This window comes from Sus scrofa, chromosome 8, assembly GCF_000003025.6.
Source record: "Sus scrofa isolate TJ Tabasco breed Duroc chromosome 8, Sscrofa11.1, whole genome shotgun sequence".
NCBI lineage: Eukaryota > Metazoa > Chordata > Mammalia > Artiodactyla > Suidae > Sus > Sus scrofa.
This window is the reverse complement of record NC_010450.4, coordinates 77,005,883-77,032,052: the sequence shown is the minus strand read 5'-3', so window position 1 is coordinate 77,032,052 and position 26,170 is coordinate 77,005,883.

The following is a 26,170-nucleotide window of genomic DNA, read 5'->3' as shown; positions in this document are numbered from 1 at the left end:
TAATTCAAATAATCCTTGTTCGTAATGGTCCCTTTTCTGAGATGTAAATCAGCAGCATCTTATGAGGAATTAGTAAATCAGAGATTTTAAAGCCTCTCTTGCTTCCTTCACCACCTAGGAAACGTAAACACGCTAAACTCCATGGCATGGTCTTTTCTCAGCCTTAGTGTATTGGCAACATTTTGCCCCACTGCTGCAAACAGTGGTGTCTCATCTTCATGTTCAATCTGATGTGACTTCAGCAGATCCTGACCTCAAGCATCAGGACTCTGCAGCAGGCTTGTTGCCCTGCAGTCTGGCTGTGACCTTGTGCTCCTCTCTTTACCCCCGAAACGCTCTGTCCATTCTCTCTGGGACTTGAGAACCTGCTTTAACCAATCCCCCTCCAAGGAGACCCCCTCCCATAGATGGCTGTCCCCAGCTGGGGTACAGGGACTGAGATCTGGCTCTCTGCTCACCAGTAGTGCCAACAGAAAGTGTGATTGTGTCTCCAGAAAACATCCTGCCTTCATAATGGACACACCTACCCTATGCTTAAAGAGATAGGACACTTCTGGAAATGCCACCTAACTCTTTTCTTCAGTGGCTACTCTGTCCTAGGCCCTGTTCTAGGTCCTGGGGAGACTGGTTTCATGCTGCATTTAGAAAGTAGGAATAAATGATTGGATTCTACTTTTGGTAATGAAAGGAAGATAACTTAAGCTTTAGCTGTAATGCATCATGTTGGTTTAAATACAAATCTACCACATCCTTTCTTGGTTTTTTGTTTTTTTTTTTAAATACTTCGCTTCCCCTTCATGGATAAAGCAATTATATTTTAAAATGATTGTATCCAAGGATCTGATTCTACTATAATTCTAGAACTGGCATTGACTTTCAAAGACCATAGGTCTAAAATATCAAAACGCTACTTTCAAATTCTCACAATGTAGATTGTGTGATAAATTCAGTATTTTGCCCACTTCTATATAATGAGGCTATTTCTGTCTTTCCATGCTACACAAACTGGCCTTGATTTGCTGAGATGGATTTAACCAATTCTTTTGAACAAAAAAGCTCACACAATAGCTTTCCTAACAGGTTGCCTCCATCTAGCAGATTTTAAAGTTTGATTTAATAAAACTGAGAAAGTTTTTATGTACTTTTTTGGTTGTTGTTGTTTCTTAATTGCACAGCTGATGACTCGGCTTTTGTAACCACTCATTTTATGGTTTCAAGTCCAGACAAGTGGTGGGAAAGAGGGTTTTCAGAAAAGGGTTTGCAAGTGGGGGAGGGTAGCGAGACCAGATCTTCAGGCTGAAAGTCCACAGGCTATTCAAAAACATTAACAAGGTTTTACTGCCTCCCCTTAGGATGGAAATAAATGGGAAACTGGCCTGAGATGAACACCTCAAGGGTAGCTGCTCTGAAGTTAGAAGAGACAGAAACGGAAAGCACGACGCCTGTCTCGTGTTCCATCACTTTAATCGCTAAACGCCATTCAGTTTAAGCCAAGGGGATATAATGGTGCCCTTGACAGATGCCTTCGCATCAAGATGAGATAGGAGACCTGAAAGTCTAACGTTGAACCCTTCTTCCCTCTGCTGAGGATGCCAGTCCAAATCTCTTCTCTTGATTCCTCTTCTCTGATTACAAAATCCCCAGCCGTTCCCACGACAGCCCACCGCTCTCCCCAGGTGAACTTTGCCTTACATCCAACACCTATGTGTAAATAACACCGTCATCACTCGTGTTGTGTTCTAAATGCACCATGGGGAGCTCACCCTTGAGAGACACCCTGAAAGAAATGCTTTGCCAGGCGGAATACCTCTTTTGTAATGGAAACAACACAAACATAGACAAAGCTTCCAATTTCCCTCCATTTAGGTTTTTACACACTGGATTCCATCAAAGCAGAACAGATCCATAAATGAAAATATTTTAAGCCTCAGCCCTTTGCCCCTCGTAATGGTTTTTAAAAATCTCATTACAACAAAACCCATTAGTTTGAATAATTAAATTTAAAAAATGCTTTCTGCATGCATTGAAATCTCTGATTTTAATAGGGAAAAAGCACAATCGCGTGCCTTGTGTTTAAGCCTCCATTTCAGTCTTGTTCTAAAATGGCAAACAGTATAATGACTTGCATGATGCAGAACGTACACTGCAGAATGTGTGTGTGTGTGAGGGGATGGTGACGAGGACAGACAGCATACGCCAAGGACCAAGGAGGCAGATAGAAAAGATGAGACTATCCAAACCTTAGAGAACGCGCTCAACACGCACACCCTTATTTCAGCCTTTATAACCCTATAGGTTCTGTCATTCTCAGCTCCACAAAGAAAGCGAAGCTTGGAAGTGTTACATGACATGTCCAGTGTCACACAGGTTCTAAGCAGAGGTCAGGATTCAAACTCACCTTGCTGCCTCTCAAATAAATGCTCTTAACCCCTCTGGCTGTCATGTGGTTGACACCTAAATTGTCAGTAATTCTTGACCGACAAAGAGGAAATTTCACATGGTTCAACTCAAACCTCTCTGCCACACAGAAATCCAAGCAGGAAATGGTAGAGAGGGTCCTGGGTGACTTGAGTCTGTTTTGCAGGACGGAAGGCACCCAGGCCACTGCTGTGTCTCACCCAGAGTCCTGCTCCCTTCACGCTCCTCCCCGTCACTTTTGGATGTATCTGCCCATCCCCCCCCCCAATTTATTTTTATTATAGTTGATTTACAATGTCACTTTTTGCTGTACAGCAAAGTGACCCAGTTTTATATATTTTTTTCTCATGTTATCCTCCATCATGTTCCATCACAAGTGACTAGATATGGTTCCCTGTGCCCTAACGCAGGATCTCACTGCTTATCCACTCCAAATGCAATAGTTTGCACCCATTCCCTTTTTATTCAGGAATCTTTATAGAGTACCTACCATTTGCTCAGCAGATCTTGGGCAAAGCGCTGGAGATACCAGCCCAAGTACAACTTTGTCTTGACCTTGAGAAGTCTGCAGTCTTCCTCTTATAGGGATAAATCAAGAGTCTCTAAATCGCCTGAGCAGAATTTATTTCCGGGATGGGTCTGGCTGCCTTTGTGCCCGTGGGAACGGCCCACTCACCTAGCACACTCCCTACAGAGGGGGAACGAGGAGGGCCACCCCGTGTCTTCTTTAGGACTTCCCGGTTTGTAATCTCTTCATCCCAGTGGCAGAAGAAAGTAGCAAGTGACATGTGGAGGAACAAAATCAAAAGTTTCGAACCCCAAATGGGAAGCCGAACCAGTCCTCATCTCACTGGTCACTCTTAAAATCCCATCATTTCACAGCTCAAGTGAAGCCACATCTCACCGAGGTCTCTTTCCTTGGAGGCTGTACAGTCTCATGATTTGGTTTCTATCCCTTATATTGTATTTAACTTTAGCAAAGTCTCAGCAGATGAAAACATTTGGAGAAATCTGGAAGTTAGTGAGATTAGCTGACATATATCCATATATTTCTGTGTTCACTATGGAGAATTTTTCAAAGTGAGGTGATAGTTCATGTAGCTTTAAAATAAGCAGACTATGGAGTTCCTCTCATGGTGCAGTGGTTAATGAATCTGACTAGGAACCATGAGGTTGAGGGTTTGATCCCTGGCCTTGCTCAGTGGGTTCAGGATCCGGTGTTGCCGTGAGCTGTGGTGTGGGTCGCAGACGCGGCTCAGATCCCGAGTTGCTGTGGCTATGGTGTAGACTGGTGGCTGCAGCTCCGATTCGACCCCTAGCCTGGGGACCCCCATATGCCGAGGGAAGTGGCCCGAGAAAAAGACAAAAAAATAAAAAAAAAAAAATAAGCAGATTAGCTAACTCACTTAACCAACTAACTCGGTGATTTCTTTTGGAACAGGGCCTCACAAAACAGTGGGTGGTGTATTCCTGCACAGAGCCCATGATTCACACATACTTCACAGCCTTCAAGTGCTTTCCTCCCGAACATGGTCGTTTCAGATGTTTTTGATCAGAGAGCAAATTTCGTCAGTTACCGCGTTTAGGTCAGTGGAGAAAACAAACTCACCTAAAACATTCTAAAAGATTTTTTTTTCTGTCCAATGGAGACAAATCCTCACTTACGGCTGGCCCCTAGCACTCCAAAAACAAACCCTCATTTATTCCGAGCATTGGAGTGGATGTCGCGGAGTTGGTAATTATTAATGACAACTAATGGCTGGTAGTTATTGATGACATTTGTGAGAGCAGGAGAAAAATAATAATTACAGTAACGTGAGGTGTCATGAACAAACAGTAATTGCAATAATGATTGCTATTATAATAATGAGTGAGAAAAGGATTTTAGGTTATTCAATCAATAAGGATAAGGGAAGCCTGCGTGTGTGGACATATGTCTGATTGTGGAAGGTTGCCGGATAAAAAGAAGAGTCACTCTTGGCTGAAGACTTACGATGCACCAGGCACTGTGCCTGAGGTGCAGCATGTATTACCTGCTTTAAATCACTGCAGCTCTGTGATTACCCTTCTTAATGCTAATGAGGAAATGGAGGTGTAGAGCAGTTATACCATTTGACAATGGTGACTTAATACGTGGTAAATGGCAAAAGGAGAATTTCAATCGGGTCTAGCTAACAACAAAGTATTATGCTTAATACACTTAAATACTTTTTTTTTTTTTTTGGTCTTTTTGCCTCTTCTAGGGCCGCTCCCATGGCATATGGAGGTTCCCAGGCTAGGGGTCCAATTGGAGCTGTAACAGCTGGCCTACATCAGAGCCACAGCAACATAGGATCCGAGCTGCATCTGCAACCCACACCACAGCTCACGGCAATGCCGGATCCTTAACCCACTGAGCAGGCCAGGGATTGAACCCGCAACCTCATGGTTCTTAGTCAGATTCGTTAACCACTGAGCCACAAGGGGAACTCCTAAACCATCTCTTGAGTCTCTCTGATGGGCAAGCGGCAAGTTCACTGCCTTCCAGTGACCCTGACTGGTGTGCTCAGGAGAGCCCACGTATTGTACACGTCTGTGTTGCCTTAAGAATGTGGGTGGGGGAGTTCCCGTCGTGGTGCAGTGGATAACTAACCTGACTAGGAACCATGAGGTTGCGGGTTCGATCCCTGGCCTGCTCAGTGGGTTAAGGATCCGGCGTTGCCGTGAGCTGTTGTGTAGGTTGCAGATGTGGCTTGGATCTGGTGTTGCTGTGGCTCTGGCGTAGGCTGGTGGCTACAGCTTGGATTCGACCCCTAGCCTGGGAACCTCCATATGCCGTGAGAGCTACCCAAAAAAATGGCAAAAATACAAAAAAAAAAAAAAAAAGAATGTGGGTGGGGCTGTGACCTCATGTGATTCCATATTTGTATATTCAAAAACCAAAATTCAGCATCCTTTGGTGATGTGTTTTAAAAGTGGCCCTCCTAGCTTCTCTTTTTGAAAGATGTCTGTTCATCTTTTTTTCTTATTTGACAAAGAGATAATAGGATTATTCGTGAATATTTTTATCTACCTAGGGGTGATCTATTTATCAACAAAAGCATCAGTTTTGCAACAAGTTCTAACACATCCTACACTTAACCCTCAGCCTGCTGAGAGCGTGATTTGGTCCTTGATAATTCCACAGGCACAAGAACTCATGGTACTTGGAATCAGCACTGAGAGCCTCGCTTGCCACTGTGGCGGGGGGGGGGGGATGGGGGGGGTGGATATGGCCATTTGAACACGTGGGTGTCTGGATAAATGGGCACTGGGTACTGACTTTGAGAAATGATACGTGGGAAACAATAAGAACTGGAAAAGGTTTGAAATTCACTGTCAGGCAAATGAAATATCAACCTTTTGACTAAGAGCACAATAGGGCACCTGCTCCCCTCATGAAAACATGATGACATTCCATGGCAAATGGGCCTCAGCAGGAGTAACAGATACTCCCAGGCCTCAGAGCCCAGCCCCTTGTTCGCTGTGCGGGCATTGTGTTCTGCTCGCGTCACACAGCCGCAGGGCCGAGGCGGAGCTCGCCTCCTTAGAGTTTATTCCCAAACCAAAGCAGGGAAGATTATCAAAATGGGTTTTGGCTGGAGCTCTGGCGAGCCATGAGGAAACGGGGTTGAGGGGCTGTCACGCACCCCTCTGCAGAGTGAATTAACTCCGAGAGAGGGTACCTCCCTTCCCCAAGCAAAGACGAGCATAGATCCCAGACGGCACAGGTCAGATTCTAGGCAGTCCCTCGAAGATCATGTTAACTTTCTGAATCGTGGGCCCACGGATTCTGCAAATCTACAGCTTCTGTGGAAAATTCAATTGAGAGACCCTCGAAGGATCACCATGATGAAATTGGCAAATTTCCCACCTCTTTGCAGCCTGGGTTAAATTTTGTAAGGTAGTATATTTCAGGCGTGTGGCTTCGGTCAGGTTTGTGTGCATGTTTAAATACAGCGGTGCTGAAGTAGAACCGTGTGAGGTGCCTGCCCTCGGGAATGTGGCAGTGATTCACACTGTGGACTTTGTTTGGGCAAAGTGTGTTGCTGCACATGACGGCGAGCCCCCCTTGTAGATATCCACTGTTTTCGGACAAAACTCCCTTTGTCATTTGTTCTTCGCTGCAACCTCTGGGGCAGGCAGGGCAGGGATCGTGTTTACGGTAAGAGTGATGTGATAAAAATAATGGGAACAGAAAGTTTCATGATATCAGCAAAGCTCCATTATAACCTGGGTGCCCCAGGACACGGGGCAAAGATACACTGCAATGCTCGATCAATAAAATGATAAGCCGCATTTGGATAAAGTTCTCATTTACAATTCTTGCCTTTATAAAGACATCATAGATTTCACAGTTCTTTCTCTGCTTCAGCTCCAGTAGGAAAACAGTTTCCTCAAAACTGGGTACTTGGTGCTTTGGTGCTTGAGAGTTCTCCTGACACTGCTTCTTCCTCACCAAATAGAGTCATAATCCTTAGTATGTAACTCCAAAATCCTTTACACAATAACCAATTGCTTCCCCCAAAGAGGATTGTGACTTCAGATGGAGAATAAGCTGCTGAGGGAAATTAACTCTCCAGAAATGAAAGTCCTGTTTCTGTGCACTTAGAGGCAGGAAAAGAAAAAAAATGTGAGGCTATCACACAAACGCCAAAGCATCTTTATCCTGCCTATAGAATGTCAGGACCAGACAGTTGGCTCACAAGGTCAGGCTGCCCTCTTATTCAAAGCTCAGGGCTGGGAGAGGATGGTTGGTGGGAGGGTGGGGCGCAGTCATTCCTCGGCCTCCTTCCACCCTTTTCGGCAAAACTTGCCTTTGAAGCCAAGGCTCTTTAAAACCTCCTTAATTTCCTAACAGAAATAATATCCAAACCACTCCATCTACTTTCCCCCTTTAGATTTTTATGCACTAGCTGAATCCTAAAAGATTTTCTGCTTCCTGCCCTTGAAAAAGGAGGGAAATCTCCCCGGTGAAAGGAAACCAGCACACCTCATTTAGTTTGAAAAAAAGACAACACGGATCCACGTTCTGAAGAGAGGATGTTTGCAGTTGCAGGATCTACTTGTTTGCCCTCAAGGTCAAATTAGCAAAGATTATGAAAGCAGATCCACAAGAGCATAAAAACGCCACATCGAGGCAGGCGGATCCTCTATCTCGGGCTGCGTTCGGTTGTCCTGCGGGCACCTGCCAACAGTGAATGGACGGCTGTGCAGAAGTGAAAGAGCTTGGTGATGAGGGTCACAGGTCTGAGTCCCCCCCCCCAACCCTAATGGATAAAACTTGAGCTGGTCACTTCACCTCATCGACTCAAGCTTCCCTCATCTGGATGGTTCCTTTCTACTTAATGGATTGTTTTGAGAGCCAGCTCAGACAGGGAGGTGAGTGTACTTCATAAACACTACACTTAACATCCCTGCACAAAATGTTGGAGGAGAGGAGCTGTGAAGGGGTGTCACGGATTCCCAGCCCCGTGCTGCTTCTCTGCACAGCCACCACAGATGGCCCCCCCACCCAGGTTAGCCTCGTCCCCTCTAGATGCTCTCACAGCAACTCGTGCCTGTCCTTGGAGGCACTTATCCACACTGTAATTTAAAGAATTATTCTGCAATCATTGATTTCATATCTTCCTTCTCCTCTAGACTATAAACTCTTTGAGGGCAGGGACCGCATATATCTTACTTGCTGCTAGAACCTGTTGTCTAGGTTGGTGCTGGCACATGTTAGGAGTTCAGTAAGTATTTCTCAAATGAGCAATGGAACACAGTTAGTAGAGGGTTTAAAACCAGGTTTTTCTCTCTCTTAAAACCACATTCCTTTTTCTACTCTGCTTTCAAGCATGCAAAAGCTTTGTTTATTTGTATTGCATATCTGGACAAACTTCGGAAATCGCATCTAGAAGTCAGTGTCCTGCTGTATTTATATTTACATTGGTGCCGTAGCTTGTGCCCATGATGAACCTGCTACAGAAAGGAGCACTTTGGTTCTTTAACTTCAAAGCACCTCCTTCGGGTTTCAGGATGTGTTCCTTTGCACAGTTTTGTAAGTTTCTGTGAGCCAGGCTGTCTCCGCCTCTCCTTCTGCCCCCTTCGTATGGCAAACCCTTTGATCACATCTTGTTCAGCCTTTGTGCTTCCAGATGAAGAGTTGCAGTCATTTTAGCTTCTCTTCCTACAAATATCTCATCTCCTTGATCATTTCAATTCTTCTCCTCTGGACATTTCCTAACTCTTTCTAGCTTTCCCGAGGAGCAGTCCAACTTTAGCTGGACTCCAGAGAAGTGATCCCTTTGCTGAGCAACCGCCACCCCCTGCCACTGAGTCTCTGGTTAAGGGAAGGTGACCATCGTTTCAGACCCTGAAGTTCTTCCTCCAGCCCCAAGCCTGCACCCACCCACCAAGCTCAGCTGTTGACCTCTCACCCTCTGCTTGCCAAGGAGATGGGATCATCCTAAGGAAGCCCCCAGCCCTGACTCCTGTCCTCTCAGCCTTTCTTGCCCTTCCAGTGGAAAAACGGTTCTCCTTTAAAACCCCTTTCTTTCCTAGATCCTACAAATGCTGTTCCCAGACTTAGCTTTTCCCTCTCTCATCTCATCCTCTCCTTAGTCAGAATAATTGACATTAGCTGTTCTAGCCAACAACACCCTCTATTTTGGTGGCTCAGCCCAGCCCAGACAGACGTCTCACTTCCCCAAAGTCCCAGAAGGGTTGGGTGGCCCTCTGCCCCTCTGAAGCAATGCTGTCTGGAACCTGTGGCCTCCAGGGATGCCAAGTGGGGAAAAGAGTGATGGAGAAGGTTCATTGGCTCTTACTTATTTTTGGACAATTAGCATGAGCTAATCAAGTGAAGTCATCATGTTAGCAAAATATTTAAAAATACTGTCTTTTTCATCTTTACCCCTTCTTTATTTACTGTTGAAATATAGTTGATTTACAGTGTTGTATTAGTTTCTACTGTACAGCAGTGATTCAGTTTCACACATATTATATGTATGTAGTATTATATATACGTATTCTTTTTCATATTCTTTTCCACTGTGGTTTATCACAGGATATTGAACATAGTTCCCTGTGCTAGACAGCAGGACCTTGTTGTTTATCTATACTGTATATAGTAGTTTGCATCTGCTGAACCCAGACTCCCAATCCATCCCTCCCCCACCCACTTCCGCCTTGGCAACCACAAGTCTGTTCTCTATGTCTGTGAGTCTGTTTCTGTTTTGTAGATACGTTCATTTGTGTCGTACTTCAGGGTCCACATATGAGTGATATCATATGGTATCTGTCTTTTGACTTACTTCACTTAGTATGATAATCTCTAGGTCCATTCATGTTGCTGCAAGTGGCATGATTTCATTCTTTTTATGACTGAGTAATATTGCCGTATATATTTATATCACTTCTTCTGTATCCATTCATCTGTTGATGGACATTTAGGTTGCTTCTATGTCTTGGCTATGGTATATAATGCTGTCATGAACCTTGGGGCGCATGCACTTTTTGTTGTTGTTGTTGTTGTTTTGTCTTTTTTTTTTTTTTTTTTGGTCTTTTTTGCTATTTCTTTGGGCCGCTCCTGCAGCATGTGGAGGTTCCCAGGCTAGGGGTCCAATCGGAGCTGTAGCCGCTGGCCTACGCCAGAACCACAGCAACGCTGGATCCGAGCAGCGTCTGCAACCTACACCACAGCTCACGGCAATGCCGGATCCTTAACCCCCTGAGCAAGGACAGGGATGGAACCCGCCACCTCATGGTTCCTAGTCGGATTCGTTAACCACTGCACCACTATGGGAACTCCGCATGCACGTTTTTTAATTTCAGTTTATATCTATGGTCTATAAAGTAATATGTAGCGTAGTAGTATATGTATATAACTTAATAAATACTAGTAAATAAAGGCAAAATAATTGGGGCTGACAAGGGGGTATGATGAAAAATCATGAAAAATATTTGAAGACCTTTGGCCTAGAGAGGGCCACTAGACCTAACCTAATTGCACGACCCTGAGGTTTGGTATTAATATACTAAAACCCACCTGAGCTCGGTAAGTTCAAGATGGATCTTTCTCACTTTTGACGGCCCATTTTCCCTCACTGATACTTCTGATTTTCAATTTCAAGCTTTTAAGAGAACTTTGACTTTGCCTTTTTTAAGACCATACCCCCCAGGACTCATTTATTCTGCAAGCTTCTTCCTCCTTCATTTCTTTCCATCCTTTCCATTTTCCCTGGCACTACGTTCCTCTCGCCTCTCATCCCATCTCTCCTCACTTACTAAAGTAACTTCCCAAGAGCCCTCCCTCCAAGCTCTACCCTCCAATCCTTTACACACCTGTGACCACAATCATCTTTCCAGAATGCTCGTGTCACTCTGTCCCTCCCCCAACCTTAACTCGAAAGTGCAAGAGTAAATCTCTCATATCCTTGAATTTGAAGATTCTTGCAAGCCTTGAAGAATTGTAAGACCTTTAATAACAACTCCACCCTTTCACTGATGTAATAAAAAAAATATTGATCTAGCATCTCCTTTATTCAAGCACCATATGGGTCACTAGACCTACATTAGTGAACAACAGAACAGGAACGATTTGTTTAGTGCCTGCTAAATAAATGACACATACTGTGCTGGTGAACAAGATAACACTGTTCCCTCTCACAAGGGCTCAGGCTTTCAGTCTAATGTGATGTTCGATGTTTCCCCCCTCATTTAAATCCTACAGCCAAAATTCTTTATTCTTTAAAAACATGCTGGATTCATTTCCTAGTTGTGGACAGGATCCACCACCTCCTCTCCCACCACACTACCGCTGGTCTACCATATTGGTTCAGCTTTTAAAGAACTGCACGTTCCCTATCACTTATTCATAACACTTATTCATTTCTTCCCTCTGAAGTCCTATGCCAAATATGAACCATGCCATGCACTGTTACATCCTATGCATTCTATTTCCTGAGCTAAATGCACAGGTAGGGTCCTCCTACCTAGCCTGCAAAACTCTCACTCTATAGCTTTTGTTGCTGTAGTTGCTCGTTGCCACCAGACTGCATCTGCTGTGGAGATAGATGTTCCTTAAATATTATTCAGTTAAACCAAGATTGATGCAGTAGTCTTGTTAGGGCAGGGGATTATAGGAGGCTTTTATTTTTCAATATATTTTTCATATTCTCTATAATAGGGATGTACTACTTTCATAATGAAAAAATTGCAAATAAAAACAAAACAAATAAAATACTTCTTTAATTCAATTTAATTGAAATCCAGAAATAATTGTTCTCATTAGGTAGCTAGACCTTGGCAGTCCTAAGGCTGATTTAGACCAGACGAAAAATTCAAAGGTAGTTATTAGTATACACCAGTTCCTCCAAATATAAATTGCTCTTTCTCGATGGCAGACCAGATTTTCTGGGGCACAGCTAATTTTGCCCTAGTTATGGACTTCCTAGAATACCCTCAAGGGTCAGGCCAGGAGTGGCTGTCAGAAATGCCTAATATCAAGACTTGCTTATAGCCTGTTAAACCTATGAAAACCTATTTTCATGTAGGTTTCTAGAAGTTACCAGATGAATCATGAAGAATTTTCACTTTCCGTGTATCCTATAATGGTAGCTTGAGAAAAGGAAAGAAACCCAGGATACCAGCCATAGATGGAACAGGTGCAAGGCTGTTTTCTCTCACTGCCATCAAAAGAGAGAGGCACGATTTGCATAGGGTGATGGATATCCTGGCTAACATTTTAAAGTAACAGAAGTAGAGGGTGAGATAGGTGGACCTCCTGGAAAATTAACAACCAGTCTGAATTCTGCAGCTGAGCTGAGCGCAGGTCAGAGTGACACTACGAAATAAATAGGATCCCTGCAGAGCAAATAAACCCTTTTCCTCAACCAGCAACCCCCTCCACCTCCTGCCTCTCCCAGTGACTAATTGAGCAGTGAGCATTATTGCTTTGATCATTTATGTCATAACTTTTTATCTCTCCCCCACTTAATTCTCCCTGGTCCGTGAAGGGCAGTTTTGTTATCTAGCCTTGTTGGAAGTTGCTGGACTGATTCAATGGCCCATGTATGTGGGGTATGAAACTCCTGGTGCTCTACCCACCTTTGGTTCTGCTGAAAAGAAAAACACAGTTTCACCCCACTTTCCAAATAAAGAAAGCCCAGAGCATTCAGCTGTTTTTGGATGTAGATAATAGGGGAGACAGAGAAGCTTAGGGGAATGGAAGGATGGGTTGTGTTTCTGCTCAGAGGTTCTTCGCTTTAAGATCATAGGGGTGTGCAGGGTTAGGAATTGAAAACTTCTGGATCATACAAAAGAAGCCCTCCAAAGGCTAGATTTCTCTGAAGAGGTCTGACGATCCATTTAGGAGGGAAAGGGTCCCAGATGATAAATGTTCATGCTGTTCTAGGATCCACCTCTTCTTATGCCCACAGCAGGGGAAACGTTAGCCGTGCTATCACGCAGGGCACTGTAAACACCTCTCTGTAGCCAGTTCCAGTTGCAGAAGGAGATATGATGAGAAGAAGATAATATGGGGAAATTGGGTGTCCAAGGACTGCAGATTTCAGCAACTTCCCCACTTGAGCAAAAGGGCTTCCAGGGAGCAGGGAAGACACTGAGAATGAAGCCTTTTCAGTGTAAACAAGGCAAGCTGCCAATGGCCTTCCCTTCCCCAACTGGGTTACATAAGCACCTTCCACTTTTTCAAAAATTAGAAACTCTATTGATTTAGTGACCACCATGCCTCTGTGTGATTTATGACCCAGAAGATATCTGATGGGATTCAGTCAGATGTGTAGGGTTTCAGGCCAAAAACACAATGAAGAAGTGTAGAAGGAACTCTCCACACTTACAGATAAAGCCTCCAAAAATCTCGTCCCTGTCTCTGAGTTCACCTCTACTTTGCTTAAGGCCCCCTTTAGCTAAATTGCAGGAGAAATTAAATCGCAAGTTTGACCACTTTCTCGGCAAATGTTTATCTCTTTGGAACTGAAATACCACGACAGCTGCCTCATTCTGTTTTCCGATGGTCTCTTCAACTCTTTCCAGCCTTCTGGTGGAGATATTTAAGTTTCTAATGTACTATTGCTTATTTCAACCAACATTTATTGGACATCTGTTTCATGCCAGCATGACGATATATTTCTGAAACTAACAAAAATGAATGCATTAAAACTCACAGTCCTCCCTTCAGAGAGCTATCCGTAAGTAGGTGTGTAGCAGAAATGGATAGCTATTCGACGGACTTCAAGCAACCCTTCTATGATGTAGAACATCAGTGCCAGGTAGCTGTACATTTAAGGGCGGCGTATCCTAACTTCCTTGCCCCTGGGTGGAGTCATGTGACTATTTCTGGTTCTAAGTGTGAGCAGAGGCATTGGTTGCCATCCAGCCCCACCCACCCATACTGTCCCCACCCCTCAACACACACACATGTATATATACTTCTTCATGCGCTCCTTCTCTAATGTCAGGGCAGAATGACAATGAGTCCCAGGGAAACCTGAGAAATGTGTTGAAAATGGCAAAGCTTCCATGAGCCTGGGTCCCTGAACGACTATGTGGAGGGAACAAATCTGCTGACTTATTCACCTGCCCTGTACAGTTACAACATCAACAAGAAATGTATTTCTGTGGTATATGAGCCAGTATGTATTTTCTAGGTCTATTAATTATAGCGATTAACCCACCTTATCTAATCCAAGGGAAGAAATCAATGTGTCCAAATAATTCAACATTATGAGCAGAGGTATGAGAAAAAGGAAGTAGCCAAGGTTCAAAACCAGAATGATTTTGCAGCGAAAGCCTTGAACTGGGAACAGCATCTTAATCTTAAAGAGGCATAGTGGGCAAGGACATTGAAATTGCGCAAAAAAAATTCTCTTTAGTTTAAAATTATGTTTCTCAATGTGTTCATAGGTATTAGGCATCAAATTAGTTGGAATAACTTGTAAACAAAACTTTACAGATTTCTTCCTCACAGAAGTTTCCAGAGACCTTGATGTTCCACTATGTCCTGGATCAAAGCTTCTTCAAGCCTTCCAATGACTGCCCATTCTAATCATAAAAGCCAAAGTCCTTCTGTAGTTTATGAGACATTACACACCCATCTCTGCCTTTTCTTCAACCTTACCTCACGCTGTGATCAGGAGAGTTCAGACATGGAATGATTTGTTCATCACTGTAGCCCTGGCACTTAGGAAATAAACTTTGAAAGCACTTCCCATACTTGTTTAAGCGAGGAATTCTAATTTAAAGAGCATCCTGGAGACTGGTATGCGATGGGACACATTTTGAAAATGCTGGTTTAGAGAGAGCCCTAAATCTTACCCTGTAACTTCATATGGATTCAAATATACATACAAATAGAGGGAAGAAATGTAGCTCATCTTATGGGCACGGGGGATAAAGAAGTACTCTTTGCTGCTACATGGAAGAAAGACTTTGGGAGCAGCTTGACAACCAGTTTCCTAAATTGAATGGAAGATGAAGGGCTAGACTCTTCACGCCTTCCTTGCTTCTTTCCTCATCTGCCAAGATATTGATGAGGAGTGTTTTTGCCAGGTCAAAGAATTCCCACTGGGCTTAGTGGCCAAGTGTCAACAGCACTTAGCTGATTTAATCTCTGGTAATTCATCAAAGATCAGACCTGCCATTTGATGTTGAACCAATTTAGTGATTATCAGTGGCTTTGCTTATGGTGAAGCAGGGCAGGCTCCGCTTTGGTGAGCCCCTACTTTCCTTTTCCACATTTCCACAGCTTCCTCCCCTCCTCCAAAGTTGATAGGGCTCACCTTCCCCAGGCATTATCCTGCAGGGAGTTTGGCATTTGCTGAGAAGTCAAGTGAGTTTCAGCATCACTACCATCCATCGGGCACTGGCTGCTCACTCCCTCTGGGACTCTGCAGACTCTACGTCTCCACATAGCAACCCCTCGTGAGGCTGGCATCTTAAGGTCAAAGAAATGAGGGAATGGAGCAGTTAATCATGTGCAACTCCCTTCTGTTAATAAACAGTGTAAATGGGACAGAATTCATCATTTGCTTTTGGAGACACAAAGGTTAAGTGCTTCGTCCCACCCTACAAATCAAGACACTGTCAGAGCCCAGAATGGAACAGGGAGAACTGGCAGGCTCCTTTCAACCCACCCATGCCCCCTCTCCCCACAGGAGTGCTGGTTGGCTAAACTACCTCCATTGTGGGAAGTCAGCAAATGGCAGTTAAAGGAAAGCTCGAAGCACCCAGAGCAACTGATAGATGTTTGTGGTTAAAACTACGAGAGTCCAAGTAGAAACGTTCAGTCAACAGATTCCAATCTTGCCGCATTGAAAGGCAAGTCTGACTCGCTGAATTTCATTCCATCCAGACGATAAAACAAATGAGTGCCATTTAAGGTAAGGGTTTCAAAATTCTCCAATAGTATAGACTCATTTACTTTTAATTTCCAGGCTTGTTAAATAAGGCAGAATGCCATCTCATCACATCTGAAAGTAGTCTGGGCAAGATCTAAAGAAAAATATTTCCTGGACATTATTCTTTATATGACTTTGTCTTCAAGTGCCAAGGAGCAGAGAAAAATAGAAAAAACGGCACAGGATTTCTCACTGTGGCGCAGTGGGTTAAGGATCTGGTTGCTGTGGCTGTGGCATGGGTCGCAGCTGTGGCTCAGATTCAATCCCTGGCACAGGAACTTCCATGTGCTGTGGGTGTGGCCCCCCCAAAACCAAAACCAAAACCAAACAAACAACCCAAGATGGTGTTAGTTGCTGTCAGCCTCCTCCTCTACCCCTAGTTCATTTCTTTTCTAGTAAATTGGGATCTCCTGGAGGGGACAGGGCTTGGCACAAGGCAGGTGCTCAACAAATGTTTCCTCATTGGAGGATTTGATAATTAGAAATATAACCTTAAATGCCTTCCCTAAGAATAGCGGGCTGGAAGTTTTATCTTTCCTGCATAATTTTACCTGTGAGTCTTAGACGTTCCTGTTAGTAGATCCTTCAGTTGTGCATCTGAGAGTCCGCTAATGACTCTTCGGAATGACATGATAGAGTCTTATAAATTTAATAGAGAAAAAAAAACTGTTACGAATTCCTCTGGACCATTGTTTCAAATTGTATTTGCACGCAGTGTATCATATTAGCAAAACCGTGCACAGTGTTAGTGAGTTTCTGTCCATTAGTGAGAGGTCCTAGGCGAGCCACGCACCCAGAGAAGAACGGTGAAGTAAGTCGATGCTACTACAGACTTGTTTTAAGCTGCAAAGATGGAGGAAAGAATGTTCCTAGATGTGTGATTGCATGATTTATAATCCTCTCAGTCCTGAGAAGCAAATTAAAGCCTAGCAGATGGTTCTCTGAAGCCCTGTAATGCCGTTTGTCTGTAGCTATAGTTACATGTTTTAAGAGTCGGAAACATCTTAGCGAAATTGTTATTGAATTATAGAGCTTCTCCCAGACTCAGAGAGGCTTCTCCACCCAAAGGCTGCTCCACCCAGAAGCGCTGGCCAGAGAGGGGGGGTGGGTGATGCTGAGTCAGAGGCAGTGCGCCCTGCCAGCTCACTTCCTGACAAAGTATTTTCCCAGCTGCCTGAGGCCTCCCTGCCCAGGCCGGTCTTGCCTCAAGGGACAAACCTCCCAAGCAGCCTTGGTCCCATTTGATGGGAAATGGGGAGTGACAGATCCCTCTAGAAAGAACTTCTGGGAGGAGAAATGTGTTTGTTGGTTTTATTAAGAGAACCATCCCAGGCCCTGGAACAGTGTTGGCACACAGTAGGCACAGCATAAGAGTTTGTTGAGTGATGAGTGACTAAAAGATTCTGACAGTCTTGGGGGGGTGCCTCGCAATTGTTGAGAGTTCCCCATGCACGGAGGACCTGGGCCTGAGTGCTGAAGGGTGTACGTCTGCTCCTCTCTCCCCACCGGGCACTCCAGCGGGACCTTGCCTGGATTCCCAGTCGAGTTCCTCTCCCCTGATGAAGGGCCTTTTCAGCCCCCTGAGAAGGTAGTTGGCTTCTCTGTGGCTGGAGATGAGATGGCTGCTGTTGGCTGCGCCTACTCACTGGATTTGCATATTCCACGATCTGATCTGGGCTTCTGCTGTAGAGTATAACAGCCCGGTCCTGGTCCTTCCTCAAAGCCCTGCAGTCCTGAGCTATAACAAGTTCCGAGAGAAAATAAGAGTCCACGGATGCCCTGGCGCTGAAGTAATGAGGTCCTCCGAGAGCATTCGGGCTGCATCCATAACTGCACACTGGCGCTGTATCTTTACATCCTTTGGTATATGTTTCTGATTCAGGCCTCCTCGCTTGAAGCATAAAATCCCAAGCCCCAGACACTTCCACTTCTCCTTTTCCCTGGTGCTGTGCAGACGAGAGCCTTTGGTGATGACCCAGGGTCATTTTAATCAAAATAAAAGACATCTCTTATTATGATGGCTTTGCTGACAAATAATTAAGATGAATTACTAGCATCTCCTGGCCCCAGCTGCCTCATTGGTGCCCATTTGGAGTAAGCAGAGGGAGCTCATAGTCCATGCCTCAGCTCTTTAAAAGCAATTTATAACCTAACTTGCCATCCTAACTACCTGAGAAGATTTTAATCCTAAACCTGTCACCACGCATTATTTTCACCGGGTCCGACAGTTCTACATTAAAACAGTTTATAAGTAAAAGTTAACAAGGCCTAGAGAGAGTGATTTATGTTTCAGTGTGTGAAACAGTCAACATTCTTTTCCCAGGCCAAAGATAGCCCAGAGCTCTCTGTGCACCCAGAGAAGAAAATCAGCTCACAGAGATGAATGGCTCATGCCTTTGGGCAGGTGGCTGCTGTGTGGTGCTGGGCCGGGGGCCTGGGCATCACGCAAAGCTCATGCGTGTGAGGAGCAAAGTGCAGCCCTGTCTTCCCCACCCCCACCCTTTCCAGCATCACTACCCTCTGCGTCCGCGTCACTTCTCAGGTATTTGGCAGCATGAAAGAGGCATGAGCCTTTGTCCCTATAACCTACTGATGACTCAGAAAGTATCTTCGGTTCATTAAAGCCAAAGGCGAGGCGATGCAGAACTCTCCAATGTGCCGCAATGACAGATGTGGGCGGCCCGAGTCAGCAGAGGTGGGCAAGGTCTTTGTGCAGGAGACATGCCCCTCCCTCACCCCCACACATGGGGGCACCCTGACCTCCTTCCCCAGTGAGCTGATTATCACACCTTCTGAGACGCCGTCTGTTCCTACCCCAGTTGCCCTGGTTTGCCAGGGTTGCCTTCACAAAATACCGCAGGTGTGATGGCTCACTCAGCAGAAATGAACTTTCTCGCAGTTCTGGAGGCTGGAATTCCGAGAGCCAAGTGCAGCAGGTTTCGTTTCTTCTGAGGCCTCTGCTTCTCTCTGTGCTCACTCTGCGTTCCCTCCGTTCATGCACGCCCCGTGTCGTGTCGTGTGTGTCCAAATGTTTTCCGTCATTTTCTGCGTGTGTCCATCAGGTCAGATTAGGGCCCCGACTAGCAGCCTCATTTGAACTTCACTTCTTTGAGTGCCCTTTCTCCAAAGAAAATCACATTCTGAGGTATGGGGGTTAGGACTTCACTATGTCAATGCTGGGGTGAGGGCAGGCTCAAAGCCCCTAATACAAGTCATTACAAAAGCACTGTAGCTATAAATACCTTCAGAGGGAGTAGATGAAGGTTTTTCTGACTCAATATGGACAAGATAATCCCATTTCTAAGGCATAACGAGCACCCCACCTTGAAAAAGAACAGAGACATGCCATCCTGCACATGGAAGTTCCTGGGCAAGAGGTTGAATCAGAGCTGCAGCTGGGGTCTACGCCACAGCCAGGGCAATGCTGGATCTGAGCCGCATCTGTGACCCATGCTGTAGCTCTCCCTCGGCAAGGCCGGATCCTTAACCCATTGAGTGAGGCCAGGCATGGAACCCACATCTTTACAGACTAGCTGGGCTCTTAACCTGATGAGCCACCATGGGAACTCCTAGAAGTGCCCTCTTAAGGAAGCTATCCTGGCACTTACAAACAGCTTAGCAAAACAAACGCCTCCCTCCTCCACCAAAAAACCCCATTATTTCCTTTCTCGGATGCATCATGTATCAAATCTCTCGTTTTAAAGAAGGGCAACTTGTCCTTTCTGCTTTTCTTCAAGTATGTCTTTCGGATGACATCCTCTCTCTGCCATGACTGCATGCCTTTCTGGGTACCCAAGTCCTAAATGTGAACAGGGCCTAATTTAGAGTGCTCCCTCTGGGGCCGCTATGGTAGGTATTTCTCCATCCATTATTTCAAGTTATAATAAGCGGGCGTGGTGGGAGCTGCTCCCAAGATAAGCAGGCCATAATATTTGCACAGTCACCATGATCACAGACTGAGATAAGAGGCGCACGTGCTATTTTTACTCCCTATTTTTCACTCCAGGCGTTAAATACAAGGAGGACAAGTGAAAACTAAACCACCTCCACCCCTGCAGCAGCCTTCCACATGTCCATCCTCTTTCTTTCTTTCTATTTTTTTTTCAAGCGGGCTATGATGTTCCTCCAGGATGGCATAGATCCGATTGAGGTGATTTGGTACCGAGGAGATGCCTCTTAATTGTGTTTGCAGCCCAGAGCAGAAAGCATGCCCATTCGAGGTACTTGTTGTATCATTTTTAAATCAAGGCCATCTTTTTCTCAGTGGTAAACGTGAAATGTTTTTAAAGGCCAGACTTAGCATAAAATCTATTGGTTGCCATGGATACCACTTACCACACAGGACTGCACTCTGTGTTCAACAGTGTGATTTTCTCTATTCAAAGGTTCAGCATTGTCAAAAAACAAATTACTTTTCCTGTTGTTTATCTCAAAGTTCATTACGGGGAAGGCAGTAAATAAGAAGATATTCACGTATGGAAAGGAGCGATGCAGGGTGTCACTTGGGCGCTATGCCTTCAAATTCGGTATTTTACAATAATTATAGCCAAATTGGCTATTGTTAGGAAATAAAATGCATTTTGATCTTTTGTGTGTGTGTGTGAATATAAAGTAAAGCAGGTTCTTGGAAGTCTGCTCCCAACAAAATTACATGGTAATAAGGCTTTTCACACCTACACAGCACTTAGTAACCAAGCTCTGAAAGACAGAGATTGAGCTCTGATAGGCTTCAAACTTGGGACCTCAGGCTCCTGGCTTTCCTCTTTACAGGGGGAAAACCTGGGTTCAGGACCTCGTGCTCACTGAATTATTCATGCCGTCTTGCCACCGTGTATCTTGAGGGTTGAAACCTATTAGGCTGCTATTATGAAGCGCACCAGTCCACCCCACGCCCACATCGCCCAGACATCCTCCTTGCCTGCCGCGCCCCAGCGCCCCGATAATTAGGAGGAATGTTTGCAGTGGAAGCTCCTCCAAGAACCCTCCCACCTCTTCTTTCCTGTCCCACCTCCACTCCTCAAGGAAAAGTGGGGGAAAAAACTTGACAGAAGGAGGGAGGGGGATTCAGAGACAGTTTAGTGTCTGCCCCTTCCCACTGGCTGAAGTCTGTAGTATTTTTATTTTATTTTATTTTATTTTCCCACTGTAGAGCAAGGGGATCAAGTTATCCTTACATGTATACATTACAATTACATTTTTTTCCCCCACCCTTTGTTCTGTTGCAACATGAGTATCTAGACATAGTTCTCAATGCTACTCAGCAGGATCTCCTTGTAAATCTATTCTAAATTGTGTCTGATAACCCCAAGCTCCCGATCCCTCCCCCTCCCATCAAGTCTGTTTTCCAAGTCTATGATTTTCTTTTCTGAAGCCTGTAGTATTTTGCTGGAACTCCCATTTAAACAGGAATGCCCCAACTTGGACTCGTTACTGATTTAAGATGCTCTCCCTTCACCTCTCCAGCACTTTTTAGACTCCTTGATTCGAGCTATTTGCATGACAACGAGGTAAAGAGGCCTCCCTAATGAAGGCATCTGTTTTTGAATGTGCTCCTTGGTATTGGGTGAGTGTAATAATAGCCCAAGGGGAGGTGGAATTCTCTTTTGGGTTCACTGGAAAGCAGCGCACGGATGCCCGCTCATGAGCAAATTCTAACTTGTCACCAACCTTCTGCCAGTAGCTAGTGGAGATGCTGAGGCTGCTGAGCAAGAATCAAATTGTTGTCCGGGCAAAACTCACTTATGAGATGCGCTGCAATTAATTTACATATTGCAAACATTAAACACAAGGCAAAATAAAAGCGAGAACGCCCAAGGAGAGAGGATGTGGTATTGATCATCTCATTATGCATCCACCCTTGTGGGAAACTTGCTGAGTCGGACCTGGAGTTTCAGGCTCCCACCCAGGAAACGGAGAGGAGAGAGCCCCCAAATCCAGGAGCTTTGTTTGCAGAAGAGGTGGCTCAGTGAGGGCGGGGTTGTGATCTGTTTTGCTCATCGATATATCCTAGTGCCTAGAACATTGTCTGCCACACAGTAGATGGGCAAGAAATTTTTGTTATTGAGTTAAACAGGAGGCAGTTCCAAGAGGTAGTTGTAATCAGTTGCATCTTTCTTGCAAATCATGAACACCGTCTCCGGTTACCTTAAGCAGAAGTGGTACTTAAAGCGGCGTCATAAAGAAAGGGGAAAAGTCAGACAGGAAGTAAGGCAATTCCAGGAATCTAGGGGGCAGACATTCTTACAAAACCCAAGCTGGGTCTGCTTGCCCAGGCACAGTAAAAACCAATGCAGTGTTTATTGTAAAAGCACCAACATAAGGAGACAGGGTGACTCATGCTCTAAAACCCCAAACTTCTGGAAGGGTTTCAGCAAAGTATTTCTACTTATTTATTTATTTGGTCTTTTTAGGGCCACACCCGAAGCATATGGAAGTCACCAGGCTAAGGGCTGAGTCTGAGCTGCAGCTGCTACACCACAGCCACAGCAACGCCCGATCCCAGCTGAGTCTGTGATCTACACCACAGCTCAGGGCAACGCGGGATCCTCAACCCACTGAGCGGGGCCAGGAACCTCATGGATACTAGTCAGGTTCATTACCACTGAGTCACAATGGGAACTCTCGGCAAATCATTTTTAAAAGACAGATAGGGGAGGAGGGTTGCAGGGTGAGTGATCAGCTCATTCACATTTCTCCGATTGGTCGATGGTGAGGTAAGAGGGCAGTTAACCTCATCATGTTTTAGGCGCCAGTAGGTCTGTGTGCTCAATCATCACACGGCTAATTTCTTCCATTTGGTGATGTTTTTGGCATCTGTAAAACAACTCAGGGAATCTGCATCAGATTCTGTGATCTAGGTACTCCAAGGAGGAGCTACAGCTGAGGACATAGATGAGGGTTCTGTCCCCAAAAGGCCCAGAGCGTCCTGCTCCGGCTTGGTTACAAAATCAACAGATGATCTCAGCCACTGGGATGAATGGGCTCCAACCATCTTCATGCTTCTTGGCATTCTGCTCAAGGTTAAACTTGCTACAGAAAGTGCCTGAGGGAGAGTGTCCTTGACCTAGCTTGGATGCAGTGCTCACCTTTGGGCGAGAGTAATGGCTGGAACACATGGGGCCTGGCTAGAAATTTACAAGCCCCAGCCTCCCTTGCAGTCACCTGTAGCCAAGTTTGCTCCAAGGGGATATGACTCCACGTGATATGAAGCCTTTCCCGGGGCCAACGCCTCCAGGCTCCTTTTCCTTCCTGCTGGGTGGATTGGGGCAGCCTTGGAAACTATGCACTGAGGATGGCAGATCTAGATCCCTGGATGACAGTGGAGCAGAGCCTGTTCACTGGCCCTGAATTAGTACATGAGAGAGAACTAACCTTCCTTCTTGTTGAGACAGGACCTTTTGGAGTCTGTTCTGGCTCCTACAGCTTGCACTTTAGTACCTGATACTAAAATCAAGGTAGAAAGGGAAACACCACCACCCCCTCCAAAGCAATCTCTAGCATCACTTTCATCAGCAGGAGGAGAAAATGGACCCTCAGAAGCAAAGACAACAGATGCCTGTTGCTATTACTGGCAATGTGATCATCTTGCACAAGCTACATGCAGGACGAGTATTCACAGCTCCTGCTTACAGACCAGACTGTCTGGTTTGAAATTCTTAACCGGCAGGTGCCTCTTTCTTTGCCCCTCAAACCCATGCCTTGTCCCAAGTGAGCCATTCTCCCCCTCTGCTTACTGAAGTGCCAATCATCAAATTCCTTGTTTAAGGAACTGATGAATGCAATCACAATCCACTGCAAAACGAAAAGAATTGACGTTGTGCGCTTGCCATCTTCTGTCTGTGGCTGCTGCCTCTTGATCTACAGACCGAGATCATCTCTAACACTGATTAGCACACGCCCAGCCTCAACAAACACCGTTTTGCACTAACAACCCCTAACAAGACGCCCGTCAGCAATGAAGTAAACAGCTCATTAGTCTGGGGAGAGAATGGTCAGCCAAGGCTGGGCTCCTAATTTGTATTTTTATTCTGTGATTTACTTCCAATCAATCAACAAGTACTTATTGATTGCTTACCATGGGCCCATCACTGCTTTCATCTTGAGTAGAACAATGTATTGTTTACAACATGAGTATTGATGTTAGTGTTTAATAAAGGAAAGGTATTGGATTTTTTCTCCATTAAAATGCTTGCATGTGCATGCACGCGCACACACACGTATTTTAACACTTGCCACATTTTTAAGTTTGACTTTTTAGTCTTCTGCTGCTGAACGTCAAAAGGGAAAGGGGAATTATTTTAAATAATTCCACTCTAGAATAATTTTTTTCCCTGAAATGTGCTTATTTCATTGATGAGGCCTTCATTCTTTTCCTCTTTCTTCCATTTGCTTGTAGCCCCTCCCTGGGTCAGTCTCTTTGCCCGCACTCTGGCATCACACAGATTTGAGGACTTTCCTCATTAGCTGGGCAGGTGGTTTCACCAGCTCAGAGTTCTCATCAAAAGAGGAGTTGGACCCAGCAACCACTCTGTTCGGTGTTCCATTTCGGTTTTGCAAATCTTTGAATATGGTCTTTCACATTTTGCCCAAGTGCCTCGTTCTGAGAGCCCAGCTCTGATCCATCAGTGTTGGACCATAAAATCTCAACTGTTCACTCAAGTCCAACCCTGAGATTCCAAGTAAAATGTCGTATTGGATGGTTACATTCAGTGTAGGTGGCTCCACCAGGCTGCTGGCCCCCGCGGGAGCTGGCTTGCTCTCTTTCCCCCAAAGAAAAGGAGAACTCACTCCAGTACTCCAGTAACCCAGCAGAGAGGTGCTCTTAGGTGGAATATTGGACATGATTTGCTAGGTGCCACCCAAACCCTCATTAGACTTAGAGTCTAGAAGGCTGATGTCTCCCCCAGCAATGAGCTGCCTTGGAGCCCAGTCATTTGTCATGGGATGTGTCTTTACAATGTCCTTCTTCCTCCTGCCCCAAACCATTACCCACATTCCTAAGGAGAGTGCCTCCCCCTAACCCTTGAATACTGACTTAGCCCAAGAACAGACCGGTTCTAAAAACAGAAACTACCCCATTTCCTATATATCTAACTGCTCCCTAGGCAGAGTTTTGCTCAGGGAGTTCTGTCTCAGTGCTCCCAGCTAGTCTGTTGGTCAATAAAACTCGCCCTGAATCTTGGCTCTCTGGCCTCCTGCCTCTTCTTCAATTTTCCTCTCTAACAGGTGCCATTCTGATCAGAGATGTTGAGCTGGTCCTGGGGTGTGGGGAAACCTTTTGAGGGAGCTTTCCTTATGTGGAGGTGTGTGGAACCCCATCTAGGGAGGAAGTCTGGACAAAAAGAAAGTATGCTCTTTGTGCGTATACGAAAAGAATGGGGTGTCAGAGGGAGGAAGAGTCTGGAGCTACAAGAGCCAGGGTGGAAAATCTAGATCAGAAATTCTGGTGGTGATGGAACTCTTTTCTCTCTTTGCTGACCGACATGGTGTCAGTAGCCACAGGCAGTTGTTGGACATTTCTAATTTTATTTTATTTTATTTAATTTATTTTATTTTATTTTATTTTATTTTATTTTACTTTATTTTATTTTATTTATTTTTGTCTTTTTGCCTTTTCTAGGGCCGCTCCTGAGGCATATGGAGGCTCCCAGGCTAGGGGTCTAATCAGAGCTATAGCCACCGGCCTACACCACAGCCACAGCAATGCAGGATCCAAGCCGCGTCTGCAACCTACACCACAGCTCCCGGCAACACCGGATCCTTAACCCACTGAGCAAGGCCAGGGATGGGACCCGCAACCTCATGGTTCCTAGTTGGATTCGTTAACCACTGAGCCACAACGGGGACTCTCTGATTTTATTTTTTTATTAACAATTTTTGTTTTGTCTTTTTTTAGGGTGGCATTTGTGACATATGGAAGTTCCCAGGCTAGGATTCGAATCAGAGTTACAGCTACTGGCCTACACCACAGCCACAGCAACGCAGGATCTGAGTTGCATCTGTGACCTACACCACAGCTCGGGCAACGCTGAATCATTAACCCACTGAGCGAGGCCAGGGATCAAACTCCCATCCTCATGGATCCTAGTTAGTTTCATTACCGCTGAGCCACAACAGGAACTCCTTTATTTAATTTTAATTCATTTACATTTAAACAGCCACCCATGTGGCTGGACAGCACAGATCTAGATGGAGAAGGGTCAGCAAATTCAAGCTGAGGTTTCAGAAAAGAACAGCATGTGAGCAATTCCCTGTGGTGAAGATGGATGAAGGCCTTTGATTTCCCGTCCTGTGTCATGACACAGCATTGAGAGGGGAGGAGGGGCTTATGG